Consider the following 9881-nt stretch of genomic DNA (forward strand, 5'->3'; position numbering starts at 1 on the left):
TTCTCTTCTGGATATACTCACCCAGTGTAGCTACCAGGCTCTAGGCTGGTACTGGGGAGCATCTGCAAAGAGTCCTGTGATGTGATCCATCTTCAGGTCTCTCAGCCGTGGATACCAGCACCTGCTTTGGTGGAGTATCAGGGGAGTGAAGGGTCCTTGGTTGTTTTTTTGTTAAGTGCACTGGTTTTGTGTTGGTTTGCTTCCATCCAGGAAGTGGCACTTTCAAAATCTCATCAGCTGCAGTTGTATAGGGAGGATACAAGTTTGCCCTAGGTGGCATTTGGATAAGTATTTAGGTTTCTCAGGTTGTGGGCAAGGCCATAGAGCTCCCAGTGGATTATGTCCTTTGTCTTCGGCTACTAGCGCAAGTAGAGAAACACCATCAGGTTGGGGCAGGTTTAGGCATGTCTGAGCTCAGACTCTTCTCAGGCAGGACTTGCTGCAACTGCTGTGGGGAATGGGGGTGTGGTTCCCAGGCCAATGGAGTTGTTCCCTTAAGGATTATGGCTGCCTCTGCTGCATCACACAGGTCACCAGGGAAGTGGGGGAAAGTCGGCAGTCACAGGCCCCACCCAGCTCTTATGTAACCCACAGCCCAAAAGGTCAGTCTGACTCCCCAACAGCACCGAGTTTATTTCCAGGCAGCCAGTGAGCAGGGCTGAGAGCTTGCCCAGGCTACAAGCCTCCTGGCTGAGAAAGCAAGCCGACTCACAGTTCCCAACTGTTCCACAGAGCCTGCAGTGGCAATCCACCTTTTTCAAAGGGTCTGTGGATTATCTCAGCTTTCCTCGTATGTTCCTGTTGTAGTTCTTGGAGCAAAAGTTCATGATGTGGGTCTCCACATGCTGCTTTGTCCATCCGAGTTCAGTCTGCATCTTTCAATGATAAACACATTTGTTTTGGAAACACAACCACCATGTCATCATCAAATATAACATAGTTGACAGTAACACAAATCACCAGTACATATTCAAATTTCCTAGTTGTCTCAGAGATACCTTGTTATGGTTGATATGTTTGAATAAAGTCCCAAACAAAACATATACAAGGCTTTATTTTTTTCCATAGCAATATCATTCAATATACTACATATTCTATTATTTATTTGCTCATTGTATATCTCTCCCATTGGAAGATCAGCTTCAAAATATCAATTATCAATATCAATTATACCACTTCTACTATTTTAGTGGTTTCCTTTAAGTTTGCAATGTACAGTTACAACTAATCCAAGCCCTCTTTCAAGTAACACTGTACCACCTCATAGATACTGTAGTTACATTACAACAGGATATTTTCAATTCCCCCTTCCTGTATCTCATAACAGTGCTGCCATTCGTTTTATTTATCAATAAGTGATAATCACTGAATATATTGTTGCTACTTATTATTTTAAACAAATAGCTATATGTTTAAATAGCTGTATGGGTAAATCATGAATAATAAAAATAGAATGTATTTATTTATGATCCACATTTATCATGTGATTCAAATTTCTAACCCATTGCATTTTCCTTCTTTCCGAAGAACTTCTTTTAACATTTATTGTAAGGTAGGTTTACTGGCAACAAATTCCCTTAGTTTTATCTGACTAAGTCCTCAATTTTTCTTCACTTTTGAAGCATAATTTCACAGATAAAAAATTTTCTAGGTTGACTATTTTTACTCTTCAACACATTAAATATTTTCATTCTACTCTCTTTTTGTTTCATGGCTTCTGAAGAGAAGTCTGATGTAATTCTAATCTTTGCTTTTCTACAGGGAAGGTGTTTCCCATCTGCTCTGGTTTCTTTCAGTTTTCTTTGTCATTGATTTTTTGAGATTTGAACATGATATGCATAAGTGTTGAATTTTTTTTTTTTTTTGAGACGGAGTCTCGCTCTGACGCCCAGGCTAGAGTGCAGTGGTGTGATCTCGGCTCACTGCAGGCTCCACTCCTCAGGATTCATGCCATTCTCCTGCCTCAGCTTCCCGAGTAGCTGGGACTACAGGTGCCTGCCACCTTGCCCGGCTAATTTTTTGTATTTTTAGTAGAGACGGGGTTTCACTGTGTTAGCCAGGATGGTCTTGATTTCCTGACCTTGTGATTCGCCCGCCTCGGCCTCCCAAAGTGCTGGGATTACAGGTGTGAGCCACTGCGCCCGGCCGGGTTGATTTTTTTTGGTGCCTGTTGTTTGGAGGTGTTAACTTTGAGAAATTCTCAATCAATATTATTTCAAATATCTTATTGGGTTCTGTTTCTCTTTGTCTTCATCTTCTGGTAGTCTTATTATATATGTTACACCTTTTGTAATTGTTTTACAGTTCTTAGATATTCTGTTCTGTATTTTTCATTTTTTGCTCTGTGCATTTTTTTTTTCACATATGTGACTCTTCAAAGTTCACCTCTTCACTGCACACTCAGGAGTCTGCAGCATTACCAAGGTGTCATCATACACTGCATTTCAATTTTGGAGGTTTTGATTAACTTCTCCAAGCTCACGGATTTTTTTTTCTCAGCTGTGTTCAGTGTACTAATGAGCCCATCGAAGGTATTTTTTATTTCTGTTAAAGTCTTTTTTATTTCTAGTATTTCTTTTTCATTCTTCCTGATATTTTAACAATATTGAGTTTCCATCTCTCTGCTTACATTACCCATCTATTCTTGAATATTGCCTGCTTTTTTCAGTAGAATGCCTATCATATTAATTGTAGTTTTTTTTTATTTTGATGGAGTTCCGCTCTTGTTGCCAGCCTGAAGTGCAATGGCATGATCTCAGCTCACTGCCACCTTCACCCTCTGGGTTCAAGTGATTCTCCTGCCTCAGCCTCCTGAGTAGCTGAGATCACAGGTGCCCATCACCATGCCCAGCTAATTTTTTGTATTTTTAGTAGAGATGGGGTTTCACTATGTTGGCCAGGCTGATCTTGAACTCCTGACCTCAGGTGATCCACCTGCCTCGGCCTCCCAAAGTGCTGGAATTACAGGCATGAGCCACTGCACCTGGCCCTAATTATAGTTATTTTAAATTACTTGTTCAATAATTTGAATTTGAATTTTAAATTCTAATTTGAATTTGAATTTTAAATTCTAATTTGAATTTGAATACCTCTACCACATCTCAGTCTTGTTTCAATGCTTGCTCAGTCTCTTCAAACTGTCTTTTTTGTCTTTTAGTATGTCTTGTAATTTTTTGAAAGCAAGATATGATGTATTGGGTAAAATAAACTGAACTAAGTAGGCATTTAGTGTGAGGCTTTATGTTTATATGGCTAGTGCTTAGATTGTGTTTATTGTTTGCTATAGCTGTAGATGTCAAATGCAAAAATTTTCTCTGTTATACTGTTTTTGTCTCCTTATTGTTTTGAGGCTTTTCTAGACATTTCCTCTTAAATAAGTTCTGAGACATAGTTACATTACAATTTTATTACACAAAAGACCTATTAATGTGTTTTTAACATGTGGGAAAATATAAGGTATTCTATCATCCTATAATTTGGTCTCATTTTTTTACTTTGCTTGTTACCCCCAAGCTGTGACATTCACAAATGCTTTTTAATAACGTTTTGTTTTGTTTCACTCTTTGGTGAAACGGGAAGGCTAGTAGGGACTAGGTGTTTCCCTTCTCTTGGGTAAGTTAGACCCTAGTAAAACCCCAGTTAGCTAGACTGTGGTAAAATACTTTCTCTTGAAGGCAGATATTGTTAAGAAAAACAAAATTCTCTGAGCATATTCCAAAATGTCTGCTTTTCCCTCCCTCCTGCCGAAACACAAGGAGATTTTTCTCTAATCTTCACTGTGAGAATTTGTAGGGATCTTAGAAGTAAAACTCACATAAGTGTGTGTCCCCCTCCCCAAGACTACTCTCTCTATCTGGAATTTTTAACTGTCACCCTCACCCATACTGAGCCTCTAGCAATTTATCAATTACAATTTAAGTTTCCCTACCCCAATACTGATTGCCACTAAGGTTTCTGCTCCTGGGCTTCTGCTGCAGTGAGTTGTGATCTCTAATTTGGGGACCAGTGGTTTGTCCTGTGGCATTAATTCTCTGATGGATTTAAAAAGAGTTGCTGATTTTAAGTTTGTTCAATATTTCTCTTGTTGTGAGGATGGGAGTGACAACTTTCAAGCTCTTTACCTTTCAGACTAAAAACCAGATGTCTCTTGACTCATTTTTATCCTGGCTATGTATTAAACTTTTCTGCTTCTTAGTATACTTAGTGATTTTTTACTGGATCCTGGATGTTGTGATTTTATTTTGTAGAATTCTGAATTTTGTTATATTTCTTTAAATAATGTTTACTGTGTTCCCACAGGTAATTAGACAATTTGCATATCAATTTGATCCTTTTGAGTCTTGAGTTTAACCATTTTCATAGAGTGTAGACTAGCTTTTCCTTTAGGAGTCTTTGATGAACTGTGTAATCATTCAAGTTTCTTCATGAGGCTTTGGAATTTACATGATGCCAAATCCTGTATAAATTCTGGGAATTGGCTGGGCATGGTAGCTCATGCCTGTAATCCCAGCACTTTGGGAGGTGAAAATAGGCAGATTGCTTGAGCCCAGTAGTTCAATACCAGACTGGGCAACATGCCAAAGGCCTATCTTTATACAAAATACAAAAAATTAACTAGGCATGGTGATGCATGCCTATAGCCCCAGCTACTCAGGAAACTGAGGTGGGAGGATCACCTGAGCCAGGGGAGGGTGAGACTGCAATGAGCTATAATCATACCACTGTCCTCCAGCTTGGGTGACAGAATGAGACTCCATCTCAAAAAAAAAATCTGGGAATCATTTGGTTTGCACCCCCTGCCCTCCCATCCTACTAAATTTTCTTTTCTCAGAAGTTGTTCTTTGTCCAACTTTGTGTCACTCTTGCATGTGCAGATTGGTATTTAGTCAAAGACTCAAGGACAGACATACACATATTTCTGGAGCTATTTCTCTGCATATGTCCCTTTCTTAGTAATCTGCCTTTCAAATTATAGCCACATCACCATTTCTGGTTTCCAATTGCTGTATCTCCAAATCAACAAGGCTTCTAGACTATGTTTGGATTCCCCCTCCCTGTGCCATAGTTTTAAAATGCCTACAGGCATAAAGCTAGGACAACTGTGGAGCTCACTTTATTTGTTTACCTTCTTTCAGAAATCAGAGCCCTCAACTGTCTGTTGTATAATAATGGCAGACAATTGTTTCATATATTTTGTCCTGTTTTCTAGTTGTTAACAATAGGAGGATATATCTGGACCCTTTTACTTTTTCATGGAGGCAACTTTCTTCAAGGAGTGACTGGCATCAGGGAAGTCCATTCTTTCCAGAGCAATTCCCACTAGGTCTCACAGAAATTAGGCCTTATTATCTGCCTCTCTTCATTCCTTGACATTAGCACAATAGACAACATCAATATATTTTGAAAAGCCTGGTTTATTCATTCTGGAAAACACCATATGTGATACTTCTACAAAACAGTCAAAAGTTGAGCTTTAGAAATTTCGATCCAATTCATTCCAAGATCACATGAAAACATTGCCATGACACCTTCATCTCCTGGGTCTTTTTGACCTCTGCCCCAATTATGGAAAAAGAATTCATGCCCATTATCCAAGTATGGTAAATATTTTTTGGAGATTAATCAATCTAAATGTTAACTTGGAAAATACATTTTTCCTAAGGGGAACATAATACAATAGGATGAAATGCCAACTAAAATAAAAATAGCTTTCTACAATATCATGGACAACTGTTCAGCTTTTGGGTCCACATTTTCTTGAATCTCTCTATTTTCAAATTTGCTTTATCTTTGAAAAACTTCAAGGTTTATCAAAGTGGTCTTTCAGTGCAGAGAACATCTGCATAATGACTTTATGTTCACAAATCATATAAAAGGAGAATCAGAGAAAAGCCTAAAGCTTTTAAGTATAGTTCTTTCCAGTGTATGACATCTCCAACAAAGTTTTAGAGATTCACAGGACTTATTCTAAGCCCTAGGTTAAATCACATTTTTTCCCTCTGCCTCCAGCAGTCTTTTTAAAAAGGAATCTTTTCAAAGAAAGTGGCCAAAGAAGGAGTGTCCAATTATGAGATGAAGGCACACAAGGATTTCTTCCCCTCTTTCAAGATTTTTCGTTCTTTCTCTTATTTGGTTCAGAGACATATAGATTACCTCAATCTAATCCTGCTACCACGTAATCAAGGTTCTGGGTCAAGTAAAGATGCACGAAATTGAGCAAATTCTCAGATCTCCCTTTCTCATGTACAAAATAATAGTATCACATAGCTCACAGAGCTGTTTTGAAGTCCAGGTAATTTTTTTAAAGAGACAAAAAAGTAAATATATTTCTCTTTGCTTTTTTATGATGCTCCCAATTTAGTGTTATTGAGTTTTATAATCATATATTCTTTGCATGTATGTGTTCTAAAACCACGTAAAAAAGTGTATCAGAAAACTATTTCAGATTAAAAGTTTTTGAAATTTTAAAGTCTTTCTGATATGGGATAGGTTTTTTTGCTTAAAAAGTCCTCTGGTGAGAGAACTACATATGGTCAGACCTATATGTGCAGAGAAGAATAGACTTAACAGTGTTGCTGTGATCTTAAATTAGAGCTTGCTGGTGACTTCATGAAGATCAAAGTATGTTATTATGCAGAAGTATCAATGGTCACCTCCTCCATGATCAATAGTTCAGTTCTTCTCTGAGTAAAGAAAGAATGCTACTGAGTGTGATTCCACCATCAATTGCTTCTATCTCTTGATTACTTTGTCGCCAAAAGACTGAAGCCAGAAAGCAGGGTTATGGTAGAAGCCTTGAACATGACACCTGATGGTTCCTGCCTCCTGGTATTCACATTCTTGTCTAATCACCTCCCTTGAGCGTGGGTTTCATTTAGTGAGCCACTTCTGATGAATAGAATATGGTAGGAGTGACAAGATGTCATTTTCAAGGTTATAAAAGACTATCACTTCTATCTTGGGCTTGTTGTCTCTTTCTCTCTCTCTCTCTCTCTCTCTGTCTCTCTCTCCCTCCCTTCCTCTCTCTCTCTCTCATCATTTATCCTGGAGGAAGCCAGTAGCCCTTTGGAGAGGACAAAGTTGCTAGAACCTGAGGCCCACCAACAAACATGTGGATGAGACTGAAAGCGCATCTTCCCCCATTTGATTCTTTGGATGAGACTACATCTTGTTCTAACCTAACATGATATTTTCAGCCAGAGGCTCTTAGCTAAGCCATGTAAGCCAAGTTTGGATTCTTGGCCTGCAACGGTGAGATAATAAATTTTGTTGTTTTAGACTGTTACATTTTGAGGTCATTTGTTAGGCAGCAATAGGTAACTAATACAAGGATCTACATGATTTTATGAAAAAACCAAACTAAAAAAACAAAAATGGTCTATTAGTCTTTGGCTCTTCTATAGGTCAGAAAACTTGGGTGTTAGTCCTCCCTCCATCTCTAACCAGTTGGGGGGCCAATCTCATCTTCTTTCTGGGCTTCTGTTTCTCCATTTTTAAAATAAGGGATTATATTAGCTTATTTTCATAGCATATAGTTTTATATTTCTTTTAGGATCTATACAGTGTAAGTAATCTTTCTCTTACTCTCTGTCTCTTTCTGTCTCTGTCTCTCTTTCTGTGTGTGTATGTCTATATAAATATAAAAACTGTGTGTATATAAATATAAAAACTACAAAACTCTGATGAAGAATACAAGGAAGACATAGATAGATAGATAAATGATAGATAGATAGATATTCCATGTTTATGGGTAGGAAGACTCAATATTGTTAAGATATTAGCCTTCCTAATTTGATCTACATATTCACCACAGTTCCAGTTAAGATCTGAACAAGTTATTTTGTGACTAGCCACAAATTAATTAGATGGTTTATATGAAAAGGCAAAAGATTCAGAAGAACCAACACAATATTGAAAAAGGAAGAAGAACAAAGTTACCCATCTTTAAGATTTACTACAAAGCTACAGTAATCCAGACAGTGTGATATTAGTGAACAACAGATAGATAGATCAATGAAACACAGTAGAAGACCAGAAATAGACCCACACAAACATAGCCAACTGATTTTTGACAAAGGAGCAAAGGCAATTCAATAGAGAAAGGGTAGTCTTTTCAACAATGGTGTGAAATGACTAGACATCCACATGCAAAAAAAAGTTAATTTAGATTTTATACCTCTCTTAAAATGTAATTGAAAATGGAACATAGAACAAGATGTAAAATGAAAAACTGTGTGACTTCTAGAAGACAAAATCGAGTAAATCAAGCTGACTTGGCCACGGTGATGACTTTTTAGATATAACAACAAAGGCACAATCCATCGAAAAATAATTGATTACTTGAACTTTATTGAAATTAAAAACTGCTCTTCAAATACATTGTTAAAAGAATGAACAGACAGTGACAGACTGGCAGAAAATTTTTGCAAAATGCAAAGGAAAAAAAGGAAAAAAAACACTGTTACTCAAAATAAGCAACTTTTAAAACTCAGCAATATAAAAAATAAAACAACCCTTAAAAAATAGGCAAAAGATCTGAAAAGACACCTCACCAAAAAAGATATGCAGATGGCAAATAAGCTCAGCATCATATATCTTTAGGCAATTGCAAATTAAAACAATGAGACACCACCACACACCTATTAGAATAGCTACAATCCAAAACACTGCCAATACCAAATGTTGACAAGGGTATGAAGTAATAGGAACTCTCTCATTTGTTGCTGAATGCAAATGGTACAGCCACTTTGGAAGATAGTTTGGCAGTTTCTTACAAAGCTAAACATAATCTTAGCATATGATCTGGCAATCACGTTTCTTGGTTACCTAAATGAGTTGAAAACATGTCCACACAAAAATCTGCACTCAAATGTTTATTACAGCTTCATAATTGCCAAAATATGGAAGCAACTAAGACACTTTTCTGTAGGTGAATGGTTTAACTATGGTATATTCAGACAATAAAATATTATTCAGTGATAAAGAGAAATGAGATCTTAAGCCCTCAAAATACATGGAAAAACATTAAATGCATATTGCTAAGGGAAAGAAGCCAGTCTGAAAAAGCTACATACTCTATGATTCCAACTATGTGACATTCTGAAAAAGGCAACATTACAGAGATAGTAAAAAGATTAGTGGTTTTCAGTGGGCTAAGGAGAGGGAGGGAAGGAGGGATAAAAAGGAGGAGTACAGGGGATTTTTAGGGCAGTGAAAGCATTCTGTATGATACTCTGATGGTGAATGCATGAGATAAAACCCATAGACCCGTTCAACACAGAGAGAGTCCTAATATAACTACGAGATTTAGTTAAATAATCATGTACCAATATTTACTCATCATATACATTATAACAAGTGCACCACACTAATGCAAGATGTCAATAATAGGGGAAACTGTGGGGGCGGGGAAGTGCAGAGAAGAGGAAGTATTAATATATGGGAGCACTCTGTTTCTGGTCAAATTTTTGTAAAGCTAAAACTGCAGTGGCCTCCATAGTTATGGTAAAGTATCCTTGTTCTTCTTGATATCAGTAACAATCTTTAAGGTATTTGATATCTTCTAGGTATCTCAATATATTTTATTATATGTGTGCTATGTTGGTTAAGAGGACTCAGAGGATAAACTGGTTCAAACCTTGTCTTCAATATTTACTAGCAATAAATCGTTAGCAAAGTTACTAAACTCATAAACTCTGATTTTCTTATCTACACCATAGGGATAAAAAGTATGAGGTTTAAATGAGCTAATAATTATAAATCACAGAAAAAAATGCCTAGCACATAGTAGTCACTCAATAAATGTTGACTATTATTTTGGTTATATATCACTCCTTTGGTCTCTATGTGTGTCTCTCTGTTTTAATGCTCCAACCAGGAAA

At 37.1% G+C, this 9881-nt stretch overlaps 1 non-coding gene across 1 annotated transcript; it reads right to left on the minus strand.

Annotated features, from left to right (window-relative positions):
- Positions 1 to 2365: 2365 nt before the first annotated feature.
- Positions 2366 to 2439, minus strand: LOC112135323 (small nucleolar RNA SNORD55/SNORD39). Its single transcript, XR_002916621.1, has one exon. It is a non-coding gene; the product is annotated as a small nucleolar RNA SNORD55/SNORD39 (small nucleolar RNA).
- Between the last annotated feature and the right edge of the window lie 7442 nt (positions 2440 to 9881).

This window comes from Pongo abelii, chromosome 8, assembly GCF_028885655.2.
Source record: "Pongo abelii isolate AG06213 chromosome 8, NHGRI_mPonAbe1-v2.0_pri, whole genome shotgun sequence".
NCBI lineage: Eukaryota > Metazoa > Chordata > Mammalia > Primates > Hominidae > Pongo > Pongo abelii.